This window comes from Uranotaenia lowii, chromosome 3, assembly GCF_029784155.1.
Source record: "Uranotaenia lowii strain MFRU-FL chromosome 3, ASM2978415v1, whole genome shotgun sequence".
Classification (NCBI taxonomy): Eukaryota; Metazoa; Arthropoda; class Insecta; order Diptera; family Culicidae; genus Uranotaenia; species Uranotaenia lowii.
The window spans coordinates 185,416,360-185,433,256 of record NC_073693.1 but is presented as its reverse complement, the minus strand read 5'-3'; the positions used below and the strand labels follow the sequence as shown (position 1 = coordinate 185,433,256).

General features: G+C 38.6%; 1 protein-coding gene across 1 annotated transcript in view; it reads left to right on the top strand.

Annotated features, from left to right (window-relative positions):
• The first annotated feature begins 519 nt into the window (after positions 1 to 519).
• The window catches only part of LOC129757182 (uncharacterized), a 48,968-nt gene continuing 32,590 nt past the window's right edge, over positions 520 to 16,897 (top strand). Inside the window, exon 1 of the mRNA XM_055754314.1 lies at positions 520 to 698. The gene's annotated coding sequence lies outside the window, so the exon portion shown is untranslated. The remainder of the gene's footprint in view (positions 699 to 16,897) is intronic.

Here is a 16,897-nt window from a genome sequence, read left to right as displayed (position 1 = left end):
TTCACCCCGCTGGGTCTAAAGTTTCAGGATTAAACGGAGAATGCTGCTACGCAAATCATTTTTCGTAAAAATTTCAAATCGAAATCTAACACATTTTCTACAAATTTTTTTTTACACCGACATAGATTAGAAACAATCACACAGCTTCAGACTTGTACTGCGTTGCTAGAATTAAATTTACTACGTTATTTTTACTGTGTCGGGGTTGTCAAACATTAGTACAAGAATAAGGATTTTCCGGATTTTCACCCGGATTGACAATATTCTCGCAATCTAATTGGTACTGTGTCGTGCATTCAAATCCCTCTAACGTTATCCTCTTTACTGAACACGTTAGCAACTGCTTCATCATCAACCGACATATTTAGGTACCTACCTTCCTATTTGCTTTCCGGAGAATGAGAAAGCATCCTTCCATGCTGACGAATACCTTGGTCAAAACAATAATGGAAACGAAACGATTGAAAAAGGTTTTCAGAAAAAGAACTGCTTTCGCTATTTAATCAGTTGCACTGCGATCGTTGATGGAGTTGCGTCGTATTCGTCGTCGTTGCGATGAAGATGCCTTGATCGTGAAAATCCAATTTATCATTTACGCGTTGTGAAGAAAACCCCGATTAATCAACTGTCACTGTCGCTGTTTATATTGCTTCTACTGTTATTGGACGTGATTTTAATTCTGAAACACTTGATTACAGGTAAGAAACACTTTACTCAAAAAAATTTTGGAAACCTAACAATTTGAATGCTAAATTCATTAAAATGAAAGTAGTGCATGTAGCTGTGATGTAGGCTGGAAATTTTGTTTTTCAATTAACTGGAAATCTCTGACTGAGTTAAGAAATATTAATAAAATATGATGAGAGCTACATATCTGTCAAGGAAATGTGTGAAGATTAACTGTCTCAATCTCAAAAGTATTTAAATTAAGAGTTATGGAAATTGTAGCAAATTAAGTTACTCAATTGTCATAAATATTGATATTATCAGAATCAATCGAAATCAGGTATCCAAATAGAAGTAAATATTGTTTTATCACTAAATGTTCACAGGCATTATTAAAAAACATAAGTAAGTATCGGAAAAAAGCTTTGTAGAATAAATAAAGATACATATACACCGGTTTAGCCGATTGAGGGTTAACAGGCTGAATAAACGTGGACAACTTAGGATTACCACCATACCGAAAATTAATATAAACTCAGTTTAATATAAATTAGATTGAGTGGATGATTTATATTTTTTCCAAATTTTCTGCTGAAAATGAAATATTCAGCAGGAAATTGTTCCATACACCTGGATGAAATGAGATGATGTTGCGGCATGGCGGGATCAGGTTCTTCTGCACCAGCAAGCCATATTATTACCTACCTATGTATCAATGAAAGAGATAGATTCGGCTGGAATGAAGGAAGGGACAGCATAAAATATGCGAACGATGCGAGAGCTTTGATCGTCATTCCCAGTGAAGTGTAGATAGGTTTCAGGCTTGTGAAGAATAAAAAAAAGAGGAAATAATAACTGCCACTTTTTAGTCCGCAAGCAATTTCAGCGCTGCACAAATACAAGTAGGTACACATCTGTGGTCGCGTCTTTCGAAAGCTTCGTCGTCGGCCTGTTCCGATGGCTGTGGTGACCACGATAAGGCAAGGTGTATAGGAGACTTCCCGAGGGAAGTTTAAAAGTGACCCACAGTACGAACTTGTTTCTGGCTCGTTAGTATTTTTTCTCCTTCAATTCTAAGGTCTAGAAGACTGGGCTTGGCTGAGAGCCAAATGGAAATTATTGTCTTCCCAACTCCAGCTCCAACGTTGCTCTGTTTGAAGTCCCGGTCCAGTTGTGTTGGCTCAAACAGGTTCACACGAGAAGAGCCGCTGGACCTTCGCCCCGCAATCTTGTGCTGTTTATACAATATTTACCGTGCTGTGGTTCTCTTTTTTGCCCAACCGTCACTTTTTTCATGTTTGGGTAGACGTTTCTATTTTGAGAAAAATTGCGATATCAAAGCAGAAAAGAATGATCACCACATAAGATATGATCCTTTTGTTATTTTCTTTCGTCTGAATATGGCTTGGGAATTCGAGCTGTTCGAATTTTAAAGTTACATGCACATTTGTGCAAATCTTGTTCCAATTGGTTACGTGGCACTTGAAGCTATGTTCCGGAATGTCTGAAGGACGTATTCTATTTCGATGAGAGGGTGTGCGTGTCCAGTGTCCATGCAGATTGGTTAGGTTTAAAATGCGTTCCACGATTTCCCAAACCGACAGAGTAATTTCTTTCTACTTGCATAACTTATTAACTCTTCTACAGATTAGTTTTGAAAAAAAATACACATGTTTTCTGTATTTTTCAAGAGCCACAATTAGTCTGGATCGTATGTGAGATATTACAGTTCAAACTGTAGTCAAATTTTTGTGGACTTGCTGTATTTTATATTACAACTCCCAAGAAACGTCAAATCTCTTCAGATAATAGTGGGATAGTGCAAATATATGCAAAATTGACAGAATTTAGCATATTAAACCCTTTCCTTCCCATGAGGTTTATTACGTTTTCAAAATAGAAATATTGATTTATAACTCAAGTTCTAGATCAAAAGATGCATACTTTTAGGCTAATTTAATGATCCATTCGATAATTTTGCGTTTTAAGGTGGATCATATATGTTCCATTGGGAAAATAAAAACACACAGGGTGAAAATAAGAACAAGAAACAAGAAATCACAAACTAAAACGTTCCTGTTTTATAAATACTAGCTGATCCCATACGAACTCCGTTTCGCTTTTAATTAAGAATATGTCATGAACAGTTTGAATGAATGTCAATTGTCAGGCATTTTCGAATGTTCGATCACTTTTTCTGTCGTTTGCTACTAAATTTGAAATCAGTGTTCCCATCAGAGGCAACAAGATCGAAAAAACTTCCGTGAATTTAAACACCAAATCGACGAGTGGTTGAATGAAATGGATGTAAATCGTTATTCTAGGAACCCGAAGCCAATAATCGAGACTCCTCTTCCCAAATACTCTGACGTTCGACATAAATTCGGAGTGTCCGGAACACAGGAATCTTCCCACCAGATCGGTATATATCCACATTTCAATTCTAACTCAACGCAACGTAGACCAGGAACAACATCGCTTCAATTTCCTCATCAAATAAACGTTACTGAAGAACCGTTAACGAGTAATCAGCTAGCAGCAAGACAAACCGTTAAGGATCTGCCGAAATTTGGAGGAGATCCCGAGGATTGGCCACGATTCATCGCAGCATTTGAAAGAACGTCCAAGATGTGTGCGTTTGGCAACAATGAGCTCTTGGACCGATTGGAAAAGTCTCTGCACGATCGCGCGTTAAACGCCGTGAAAAGTCTACTCCTGCATCCCGATAACATTCCGGCTATTATTGAGCGATTGAGAACGCTATTTGGTAACCCAGAATCCATCATTGAAACAATGGTCAGGCGTGTAAGACTACTACCGATGCCGAAAGACGAGCGTTTTGAAACAATAATTGACTTCGGCATTGCAGTTCAAAATTTATGCTCCACCATTCAGGCATGCGAACTGGAAGAACGTCTCTACAATGCCACTCTAGTGCAGGAATTAGTGGATTCTTTACCACCAGGACTGAAAATGAGATGGGCTCTGCATCGCCAAGAAACGAATGAGAATTCCCTGTTTGAATTTAGTGTTTGGATTGGAAGAATATCCGATGCATGTAGCAAAGTTACAAGACCAGAGGCTTGGTCGAAACAGCATGGAAAACCGAGAAAAGAAGGAGCCTTTTTACATTTGCACACCACGTCGACTGAAGAGGTTCAGGAAAGGGCCTGTCTTGCATGTTTCGGAGCATGTAGTGAACTCGAAAATTGTACTCAGTTCCAGAATATGTCAATTCAGTCACGCTGGACACTTATTCATGATAAAAACATCTGTAGAAAGTGTCTTGCGAGGCATTACAAAGCCTGTGAGCGCAAGGTAGCATGCAACAAAAATGGCTGTAAATATCTACATCACTGGATGCTACACGATGATAAAAAGCATAAGAAATCTGACGAAACAAATCAAAAGGACGCCTTTTGTAACACCCATCAACATACAATGGATGATGTTCTTCTGAAATACGTGCGAGTTACCGTTCACGGAAATGGAAAATCGATTGACACTTATGCCTTTCTAGATGGAGGCTCCACATGCACGCTCATGGAACATAGTCTATGGAACGAGCTGAACGTTGAAGGAGAACACTATCCGCTTTGCATCAATTGGACAGCTGGGCAGGGTAGATATGAGTCGGGCTCTATGAAGTGCTCTATATACATTTCGGGTTCTGAAACTAGCAAGCGTGTTCTTCTTTCTAAAGTACATACCGTCGAAAGTTTGGGTCTACCACCACAAACTTTGTGCACATCCAAACTGGTACAAAGATATAGCTATCTATCTGACGTCTCAATCGAATCATACACCAACATCCAACCTAGAATCTTATTAGGAATGGATAACATCCGATTAGAATATCCATTGGATTCCAGGGAAGGGCCCGAAAACCAACCAACCGCGGTACTTACACGTTTGGGTTGGGTAGTCTATGGTCCTTGTAACTTATCTAATGGAACTGCGGTTATGAGAGAGAAAAAAGCCTTTAACTACCACATTTGCCAGTGTGAATCATTGAATTCTGTTATAAAAGACTATTTTTCCTTTGATAGTTTGGGAATTCAAGCCACAAGAAATCAACTCCTATCTAAAGACGATTCACGCGCCTTAGACTTAATGAAGTCAAAAACGATCCTCAAAGAAGGCAGATATGAGACTGGTTTATTATGGCGTTATGATAACGTTCTCCTACCAGACAGCAGAAGAATGGCAATTAAAAGGCATCAATGTCTAGTAAAACGCATGCTTCGAGAGCCTCAGATGGCAAAGGATCTACAGCAAAAACTTACGGATTACGAAACCAAGGGATACATACGCAAGCTGTCAGTCGAAGAAGAACACAACTACCCAGGACGAACGTGGTATCTTCCTATATTTCCCGTTCTCAACCCCAACAAGCCTGGAAAGCTTCGTATAGTTTGGGATGCAGCAGCAAAAGTTGGCAACTTGTCACTCAACTCTTTTCTGCTCAAAGGACCCGACCAAGTCGTATCATTACCTCACGTCCTACAACGCTTTCGGGAATACCAGGTTGCAGTAACAGGTGATATTCGTGAGATGTTCCACCAAGTTCTCATGAATGAGGAGGATCAGTACTGCCAACGATTCCTGTGGAATAGTGGACAAATAGAAGAACCCCCGGCTGCGTACGTGATGCAAGTGATGACCTTTGGCGCAACGTGCTCTCCAAGTTGCGCACAATACGTGAAAAATTTGAATGCCGAACGTTTTTCATTGCAATATCCAGAAGCTGTAAAGGCTATTCTTCGAGATACGTACGTAGATGATATGTTGCTCAGTGTCGAAACCGAAGAAGAAGCCATTCAAATCGCCTCGGCAGCTAAAATTATACACTCGCAAGCTGGTTTTGAGATTCGTGGCTGGCTATCGAATTCAGAGAAAGTGATCAAGTCCATGGGCGAGGGTATTGTCTACCAGAAAGACCTGAATATGCCTAACGAGTTGGGCACAGAGAAAGTGTTAGGAATGTGGTGGAATACGTCTAACGACAGTTTCATTTTCAAAGTGCCACCGCGTTGTAAACAGGAACTATTGCATGGAACGCTTATCCCTACAAAGCGAGAGGTTTTGCGAACACTTATGCAAATCTATGACCCACTTGGACTGCTGTCAAACTTCCTTATGTACTTGAAAGTTCTACTCCAGGAAATATGGCGAAGTGGCACCAGCTGGGATGAACCAATCGGCGAGCAACAGTTCAAGAAATGGCTAATCTGGCTCAGCGTACTACAAGAAGTGAGCACTATTTCAATACCCCGCTGCTACCGCCGAATCACATCATCTAACGACTGCAACGAAATTCAACTACACGTTTTCGTCGACGCAAGCGAGAACGGATATGCCGCCGTCGCATACTTCCGTATTAAAGAGAAACACCAAATCGAGTGTTCAATTATTACGTCGAAAACTCGTGTTGCTCCTTTGAAATACGTTTCGATACCCCGATTGGAGCTTCAAGCTGCCGTGATCGGAGCGAGACTCGCTAAAGATGTTTGCGAATGTCACAGAATACGAATCACCCGAAGATTCTTCTGGACGGACTCCAGGGACGTTTTGTGTTGGTTACGGTCAGATCATCGTAAATACAGCAAATTTGTTGGAGCAAGGGTCGGCGAAATCTTAGAGAATACAGAGCTCTCCGAATGGAACTGGGTCCCAACTAAAAGCAACGTTGCTGACGAAGGCACAAAGTGGCATAAGACTCCCGATTTTTCGTCCTCTAGTCGATGGTTCAAGGGGCCTCAGTTCATCTGGCAGGAAATGGAGTTGTGGCCAACCCAACCTTTCCATTATGAAGCGACTATAAACGAGAAATTTAATTTGTTCCCGTCAGAGGCAACAAGATCGAAAAAACTTCCGTGAATTTAAACAGGTTTCGTTTTAATACAACCGTTAAATTTCTCCTGCAATAGATTACAATTTTCTTTCAATAATCCTTTCGTTTTTTAACTTACTTTCTAAGTTTGCAATCAACTTACGTTTAGTGTTTCTTTTTGCTAAATCTTCGTGTACCCGGTATCCTGTTCAGTACGGTAGCAGCGATTAACTCAACGTAGCTCCTGACTTGAAAGTTATTTTGTTTTAGGGTCTACAATCTTTGTAGCAAATTAAATGAACAGTTGTTACCTTTTGAGTCCTAGTCACACGTTATAGTTATCGTGAGTCGTTCCGTCCCTAGACGGAGTGGCTAACCAAGGAAATCCTAAGATGAACAGAAGGTCATTTCTAGCACTATTAGTGTTCAGCAAATGGTTTTTACCTTTGAATAAAGCACGATTCCCTGTCTAGTTTTGGTTTTTAGTACACCTTGGTAAGTTGAGAGCGAATTAAATGCCTTAAATTTAAGTTGATTCGAATGAAACAATATTGTTCAACACGTGAGGTATCAGATAAAATTCTGCATGATGATAATCCGAACTGATCATTGTTTACATTCTCCTGTCTACCTAGTCCTATCTCTTTTTCTATATTGGTTTAAAGCAGTGCAGGTGCCTTCTGATGGGGGCTGATTGATAATGGAGGCGTGGTCGCACATTGCGTAACAATCAGGAATCAATTGACCGTGCCCAAAAACCCCAGTATATGAATTGTCGTCTTGATGCGATACCATCTCACGTAATTGTAGCAGAAACAAATTTAACAGTTAATATGGAAGACCCCCTTTTTTGTCCTTTGATATAAATATTGAAATCAGAAATCAATAGACCGTCCCAACCCCCGTGAATAAATTTCGACTCGATCAATTTAGTAGCAAACTTTGATTTCTGAAATCTATTGCCCTTCCCTCAAAACTCCCGTGTGCAAATTTTCAAACCAATCCATTGCATAATAACGACAATAAGGCATTTCCCGACTTGTCAACCGAACAGCTGATTTCTCATGTTTACAATTTTCGGCATCTGATGGTAGGGTAAAAATAACAACAACACTACGCATGTTCAATGGCCGGATAGCAACCATACCAAATTGGCGGTGCAATAGAAATGGTTAAGCATAATTCTTAATTTTTTAAACTAGCTAGAATTAAAAAAATGTAGACATGACATAATTTGAAGGTAATGTTGATGTTATGTAATGTTAATTTGAAAAAAATATATCTTTTGAAGAAATAATTTAACAGTGCTGATCTCCCAAGTTCAAAATGGCGACCAGTAGGTGTTTACATTTTTCAAAACAAAAACAATATGCTACCCTACCACCATCTGTCTCAGGAAATGCTCTATATCGCAAAAAAAAACAGTGAAAAGTTAATATGGACGACCCCTTCGGCCACCCCTGACCCAAAATTGAATAATTGGAATCAATTGTTCGTCCTTAATAATTCCTATGTACCTATGTCAATATTACAAAAAAAAAATTGAAAAGGTTATATGGATGACCCCTTTTGCCGGTCCCTTACTCTGAATTTGATACCTGAAATCGTTTGCACGTTATTAAAAATTTACGTGTGTGTCAATATCGCAAAAATAGCGAAAAGTGAATACGGACAACCCCTTTGGCTGACCCCTTACACAAAATTTGATACCGGCAATCGATTACCCGTCCTTAAAAACATCCGAGCGCAAATTTTCATTTCAATCCGATGTACACTAACGTCAATATCACAAAAATATTGAAAAATTAATATGGACGACCCCTTTAGCCGACCCCTGACCCCAAATTCTATACCTGAAGTCGATATCTTATCTTTCAAAACCAAACATGTGAACATGTGCAAATTTTCATCACGATCCGACGATAAATAACACCAAAAAAACGCAAAAACAATATTTGTCTTGTATCCATACAAGACACCCCTTTTCAGAAGGGGTCAACCAAAATTCTGAAAACATTTTTCATCATTCCTGGTCCTAACGAGCATCCATGCCAAATTTCAGCTCTCTAGCTCTTAAGACGGCTGAGTCTATAGAGGACAAACAAACAAACAAACAAACAAACCCACAGAAATTGCTTTTTAAATATATAGATTTCTAGGTATACCCATCCCTCAAAAGTCTAATAATTGAAATTTTCATTTTTGCCTTGAACAATGGCCGCCATGACACTTTGCGCTAGAATAGCAAAACATGCCGTTTTTCGAAAAAATCACGAAATACTTCGAGACATGTGGTCATTTTGGCGGATGTTATTGAAAAAATTCTATAGAAAACGCATTTCTAGATTCATGCCTGAAATATTGTACCTCGCGGAACTTTTGATCCTATCGATAGAACTTTTCAAAAACTTCAGACATGCTAACTTCATATTTCAACAATCACTCTGCAAAATTTCAATAAAAAATGTAGCGTAGTTTCTGAGATATTGCAGTTTGAATGGAAAAAGTCCAAAAATGTAGCGTAGTTTCTGAGATATTGCAGTTTGAATGGTAAAAATTCCAAAAAGTTCGATTTTCGTAGAATTACTGTATCTCAGGTCACACAAACCTCAGAAAGCTCAAATTTTGTGGTATAATAGTGTGATAGTTGATCTATCTAACGCAGAAAATTTGATCAAAAAATATCATCAAAGTAAAAAGTGATGGAAGTTCAAAGTCGAAGTGACAGTGCGCGTGCTTTCAATTTCTATACAATTATGAACGGTACTGTATGTATGGTTCCCCCATCGGTAGCAAGGTCCTATGTCTGTGTGGCTTGGCCTTCGAATTGCTTCTAGGGCCTCCACGGCCGATGGTTCGTCGAGGGAAGGCTCCAACTTTTAGAGGTCTACTATGGTTGGCAACCCAAGCAACCAAAAGTCCCATAAAACAGGTGCAAAAAAGCTTACACAGCTCCATCATTGATATGAAATACGTTCTATGCAGCTCAAAATTTAAGTTCTTATTGATACATTCAAGTTGAAAAACAAGTCTTAAAAACCTTCTATTCAGCTTCCAGCGGCCTTTTAATTCAGCTTCCGAAAATCGTAAAATGAGCAAAAAACTCTCTCTCTATCTCAATCGCACCCTTGGCATCGGTTCATATCACCTTCTCATGATTATTTACTATGTTCAGTACATGGTGCCGCCATGATGCCACGTGCAGGATTTCAAACTCGACAAATTGCGGTTTGCCGAGATTTGTTCAATTGGCAATTCTTTCTTTCTGTTTGTGTTAACAGTTTTATCACCGCTGGTTTATGATTTTAATTTAATGATTAATGGCATTTCGGTGAATTATACATTCTAATAGGAAGAATTTCAAATGAAAGTAATGAAAATTATAGACGGATAGATTAGATTAGGAAGCATGAAAGGTGTTGAAAATGAGCCAAGAGCGTGATTTGAGAAAACTTCTTGCCGCACAAGACCATTTGTCCCACATCGTATTATTGTCTAGAAGAAGCAAAGTCGATAGGCTGATTTTGCATTGATCTATACAATGATACATGGATGGATCGAAGCACGTGTTTTTTCGTACCCCGATCGGACAAAAGGAAGACAATAATACGATGTGGGACAAATGGTCTTGTGCGGCAAGAAGTTTTCTCAAATCACGCTCTTGGCTCATTTTCAACACCTTTCATGCTTCCTAATCTAATCTATCCGTCTATAATTTTCATTACTTTCATTTGAAATTCTTCCTATTAGAATGTATAATTCACCGAAATGCCATTAATCATTAAATTAAAATTCTTTCTTTCCTACATATATCGCATCGCGAATGGTGACTCAAATATCAAGTTACATATTGAAAAAAAACTTGCCCGGCTTGGAGATCGAACCCCGACCTTCGTGGTGAGAATCGAACACGCTACCACTGGACCACGCCTATGATGTGATATGATTGCACACATGCCCAACCAGACAGCCAGCTAGTCAGGAAGAAAGCGCCTCAATTCACTTTTTGTAACTTAGTAAATCCCGTTTTGAGCACTTCTGTGCCCTTTATGTGATTTTATGTGACGTTGTAAGTCCCTAACAACGTACATATAAATCACTTATGCAACTTTAGAGTTTATTAATGAGTACATATTGTTCACTTATGGGAATTGGGCAAAAGAAGTCACATTCAGCGTACATATTAATCACTTTTGCAACTTTCAGGTTCATCAATGAGTACATAAAGTTCACTCAAGGGAATTGGGCAGTTGATTCTCTTTCTCAGCCAATATGTAACTTTCAACTTCATTCAAGTAAATATGTGACTTTTGGTTACTTGGGAATCCACTCCGCTTGCAATAGTCTCTTCAGATTAAACCCCAGATGCATTCCCTAAATGTACTCAATATTTACATTTAGTTATTTATACAATTGAACACATCTTACCTTTCGGCAACTTATGGGATTCGAACCCAAAAGTTTTCTTGCCGATACCGGGAATCGAACCCAGTACGCCTGGGTTACCAGACTTGCGCCAGCCTATCCACTAGACCACATCAGCGCTCTACTTTCTGAAAGTTTCATAACTCAGCACAAACTACCGCGTGGTCGTTTTCTTATCTAGTTCGCCAATGTGTCTTATGTAGAATAATTGAGGTGATGCGGGTAGTCAATCGAGCTATGCTCCGCATCTGAATTCAAATCGAGACTTTGGATTCAGAATTTAGAATGAGCTTTCAAATAGTAAGCGGTCGGGACAGAGAATAAGTATAAAGAATCGAAAATAAGCATCTTTATTAGAATTCGGAATTTAGTCTTCTACCACACGCTTGAAGAGTAGTTTCCACTTAAGATCAGAAGTGTAATATTCGTTCCCAGCATTTGAATTTTACGCTGTATATTTAACTTTTCCCAAAATGGAAATGAGTTGGATTTTTAAAAAGTGGGCTTCGAATGCACGAAATCGCTTAAAACTAAAACCAAATCGATGTTTCATTTCTTTGACTTTTTTTTACCTTTTGATTTTATCATCGTGACGTGGACGTGAGAGATACATATATATTTCAATCCTCTAGCGCAGTGTTTCCTTTGCTATACAAACCGGATAATGCGATTATGATGGAAACTAATCTGCTTAAAGAAAAGTGTTGCACTGTTGCAGTCTCTAAGATATTCTGATGGTCGACACCTCACGCCATGATCGGCAATTTTGTTCATGTCCCGATTTTGAAGCAATTGGTTAAACACCCAGCAAACCAGTAAGCACTGTTGTAAGCCACATAAGGGCCAAAAAAAAGCACTTCAGTGCCTTTTAGTCGTAAAAGATGTTTACAAATGCTTAAAGGCACTGTGAGCTTAAAGCCCTGAAATAAGCACCATATCAGCCTGTATTGCAGCTTTAGGGCTTTGTAGCACTGAACACCTCAGTGCCAAATACAAATGTCAAATGTTATTTGTTTTGCTCTGGTGCAAACTGCACCCACAGAACTCAATGAAAAAAAAAAAATCTAAAAATTTGGGAAAATTATTCTCCAAAAATAAGAACCTTGAATCTGAGGACAAGCTGCTTGTACGAGGTAACCGAATTAGAAGACGATCTCTGGTCATAAAAAGGTTCTCAGGACATCGTCAATGCGAAATTTTTACAGGTAATTGGTCCCTTACAAGCTGTCAATGGTGGATGATATTTAATCTAAAAAGTGCTTTCTCAGGTTTTCGAATCATTTCCCATGGCCCTGAGTCGGGACTTTTTGGGGGATTCGGATCGTCAGCTAACAGGAATCCAAAAAAGGAAACCGAATAACAACGGAAAATTATCTGCGGAAGTGAATCTTCGCTCGAGCCTGGTAAAGCAGCATCGGCAACGAAACCCTCGGAAAGGTGCCGAACGAGAAAATAAAACAAGCTGGAGTCCTCCTAGTGTAAATCTTGTGCTAATCTTATAGTGAGAATTGTTTTTGTTTTTTCGAATAAAAAGTGTGAATTTGTAATTGTGCAAAGTTTGTCCTGGGTTAACCTAAAAGAATGGAAATATAAAGTTGTTTTTCACTTGAGTAATATTATGTTGTATGCTTAATCTCTTCCTTTAGATAGCTCATTTGTTAATTATCACTCAGGAATGAATCATCTTTTCCATTTTTGAGCTCAGATAATTGATTGGGTCACTTGGGCATTTTAATTTAAATAGGTAAAATTCCCCAGCAAACATGCATGGATGAAATAGTAATATGCGTAGAGGCGCCGATGATCGCTAAGCACATCTGTGTCAAGGGTGGTTAGATGGTTAGAGTTCGAATCCTGCTTCTGTAGCAAATATACCATTCGGCAGAAAAAATAAACAGCTGTGGAAAGAAAGAGTAATTGAGATAGGATAACAAAAAAATTTGAGGGAAAAAGACAAAACCTAAAGTTTTTTTTCTTTGTTTATTTTTCAGCCAGTGGGTTGTACCCACTGGGAAATTCTTTTTGACAGCTTCCTATAGGCACTTAATGAGCCGAAATACAGGCCAAAAGTGGCTTTTGATCAGCCCTAAAGCGGGGCATAAAGTTAGAAGGTTCAGTAAAGCATTTTCTAAAACCGACTATAAGGCCAAACTAGGGCCATTTATCAGGGCTTAATGGTTACTTGGGCAGTTAAGAAGAGTTCTAAATGTTTTCAAGGGAATTTGTATACTGTGATGCTAAATTACTAAATTTCCCTTTCGAATAAAATTGTACAGCAATAAGGGTGGATCGAAAAAAAATGTTCGTATATGTAATTCTGTACAGGAGGGGTACCTTCGACTAGCCGACAGCGATTATCTTGCCAGAGCCCAGGATGCGTTTTTTTCTCAACGGTTTTTATGGGTCTTCTTGCCACGCGCTGCAACTGGCGTCAGGTATAAACATTTTAATTCTTTTTTCTTCCTCGTGGCCCTTCATATCTTGATCATTGAAGCGGAAATCAGGTGTAAAAAATAAATACATACACCACAGCTACCTACCAGAAGTCTTATTCGAGCCTTCCGTCCGTTTGAAGCGAATCCACATATGCATGTAGAACTGTCCTTTCCCCTCTTGTTTTTTCGCTCTTTTAGGACATTTTTGACAACCAGAACAACATGTGTTGTACCCCTGGATCAACTGCAGAGCAACAGTAAAAGACCAAGCTCACTTGATATTTTCACTATTTTTGTACTCCCAATTCTTCAAACACCTGAAACAGATATTTTTGTAGAGCATCACAGCGCTTATATAATTACTTCAATAGAACCGATATGAAATTGCATTTCTGGTGAATATAGTTTTGTTGCGAAGATAGAATAATTGCGAAGATAATAGAATCGTATTCCAATGCAAAGTTCAGTTTCGGTGTAAGAAATTCTAAAAAATTCTGTGTTTCGTGTTTTGAGAATCTGAAGAAACCAAAATGTGTCAAATAACGTCAATTTTCCTATCCACTTTCCAAAAATTTTCTAGTGTGACTGAAACAATTTTGACCATTCACTGATTGAAAAGTGCGGGTTTACACCACTTTTTTTACATTATTTATGGTCATGATGTTAAAAAAAAAACATAAAAAATACACAATACTCGAGGTAGAAGTTAAAAACAACACATTTTGTGATTTGGATTTTTAGAACTCAGATCAAAAACTTTTGAATCTAGATTTAAAATTACAATTTAAATTGAGAACTAAGAAATGTTGCATTCAGAATTTAGAAATTTTTTAATAAGATTTTTTGACTGAAAAAAAAAGTCAAGTGGTTTTCAAAACTTTTTTGACTCAACTTTTGCTAAGAGCACAACGAACCCTCTAAAAAAATATTAGAAAACTTATAGAATAAAACACTTAAAACACACGGCATATTCCACAAACGATGATTATTCACAGTTTTGTCAGTTTTTTTCTCCAATAATGCCAGTTATTCTGTGCTCGGTTGTAAGGCAAACTCCAAATTATCCTGATTTATATTCTTTTGGAACAATCAGTAAAGTTTTGTACAAAAAAAAACCAACTTGTAACCAAATTGTATGAATTTTACACCTTTATTTTTTACTCGCTGTTTTTTCGTTGTTAAACTTTAGCAAAAATCTACAGAGCAAAAATAAAAAGAACTGAACTCAGGCAGTTAAGTTGATTGATAAAAATTAACTTACCTAGTTCAAACATGCAATTAGCAGATCAGTTTCCACATTGTCATTTTTATTATGAGCTAGTTCTTAATTTGTGAAAAATAGTCTTTTTTACATCTGACATTCGCGATTGAATCAAATTGATGTTATGTTTACATTTATCTGTCAATATCTGGGTCTAGTGAACCCCTAAGATGGTTTGATCTCTTTCTAAAATAGATACTCTAGGACAAACAAAAGTTTAATACCGTAAACTGGCGGAGCTTTGATAACTTTTTTTTTCATTATTTTTAAATATTCTCGAAGGTGTTCATTTTTCGTAACATCTGAAACACTTACTCTGGTAAGAAGTATAAAGCCTGATTGGTTATCGCAAAATTTTCGAACGTCTTGACTACACCCAAAATTCAGCCTCTGTGCCAATGGCGTGTAGTCAATTACATAGCATCATTGGTACAAGAAGATAACGCGACCGGTGCTGATTCGATTTGCTCCCACTGGCATTAATCTCCCAAGTTAACCAAATTGCGTATGTCTGAAAGAAACAAAATAAAAACGTTTGCACGTCCCTCCCTATCGCATCACAAGACGAAGAAGGATGGAAATAAATACCGGCCAACACCAGGCAGCCAGCGAACCGAGCACTGTGCGTGTGAATGTAGCAAAAGCAACAACAAAAATATCCTTCTAATTCAGTCCACCGGCACCGGCAAACCACGGCCAAGCTAAGCTGTGCGTTTGTATGCAGTAAAAGCAACAAAAAAAAAACATTGCTTCAATTCAATCCACCGGCAAACAACCACGGCTAAGCTGTGCGTGTATATGTAGCAAAAGCAACAACAAAAGCATTCCTTCAATTCACCGGCAAACAACCACGCACCGGCCAAGCTGCCCGGCTTTAGCAGCTGTGTACAGGGTTGCCAACTGTTTTTCGAAAAAGTCTGGAAGATTTTGAAAAAATGTCTGGAAATATCTGGAAAAGTCTGGAATAGCTTACTTTTGTACTTTTGGGAAGGTGGTGACCTTTTTTTTTGGTCGCCAGATCCCAATGTTGCAGATAGCCACTAAATCGTTTGTTTCAGGCACTATCACTTACGTGTTCTATTTGACTCTCAATTTAACGCACAACTCGCAGCCCGTCGCAGCCCGTGGCGTAGAGGATAGCCTTCAAGTCTTCTAAGCCAACGGGAGTGAGATTGAATCCCGGTCACGGCATACATAGCACAGACTTACATAGTACACTTTCTGTGGGTTGGAGGTTTTAGCATTTGTAAGATGCTAGCCATCATATCTTCGAATGATGTACGCTTAGAGTTAAGAAAAAGGAATCTCTTCGAGGAAACATGTTTCATTGAGATCCTGTTTGTGTTTGTGTTCGTTTAACTTCAAGCATTTGCATTTTATTTTGAATTTTCATAGTTTCTTAGAACAATTTACGTCCTAAGCCAAAAGTCTGGAATTGTCTGGAAGAAATGTCAAAAGTCTGGAAGTCTGGAAAGCTGAAAAAATGTCTGGCAAAAATCCAAAAAGTCTGGAAGATCCAGACAAAATCTGGAAGGTTGACATCACTGGCTGTGTATATGTAGCGTGTGTATGTAATAGCAGGCAGTAAGCAAACACAGTTCTCATTCAATGGGTTTCCCGTTTCCTTCACTACCGTTCCGAATGGATTGAAAGGAGGCCAAACGCCGGGAAGCCGCCGTTGTGCGTTTTTTTTTGTGATTGATCGGTGACAGAAAGTCTATGACAAATATCCCTCCCTCGTCCTGCATGAAGCTCGAATAGTACATGTAGGAAATGAAGGATTAATATTGAATTTGACAAATAAATTGCATCACTTCATCATTGAAGTGGGCGTACGAATACCAAAAAAGAGAATTGAGATTAAGATGTTAAGATTGGTTAAGATGTCGGACTGGTAAGACGATTTGAATGATGATTTGAGTTCGAATCTCCCCACGGCGCTGTGGTTATTATTTTTATTTTCTTGTTTCTGGGATGGATTATCCAATAGGAACGAAATCCCATAAAATGTTTTTCTTGTTTCGCTTGAATGTAGTGGTCATGCATAATTTTGGTTAGAAGCCGAGTCCTTATGCCAGTTACGGTTTTTCAAACATACCGTCTTTGGCACAGTGCACATTTCAGAGCATTATCGGCACAGAGATTTGCTAAAAAGGCATTGGATTTCTGTTACCTCTTCTTTGGGTGTAGCTACAATTGAATGTTTAACCAGAAACCAATTTCGTAGTTTGAGGTACGATTGATCTCCCAACTCATTTGAAGCCTCTACCATAATAT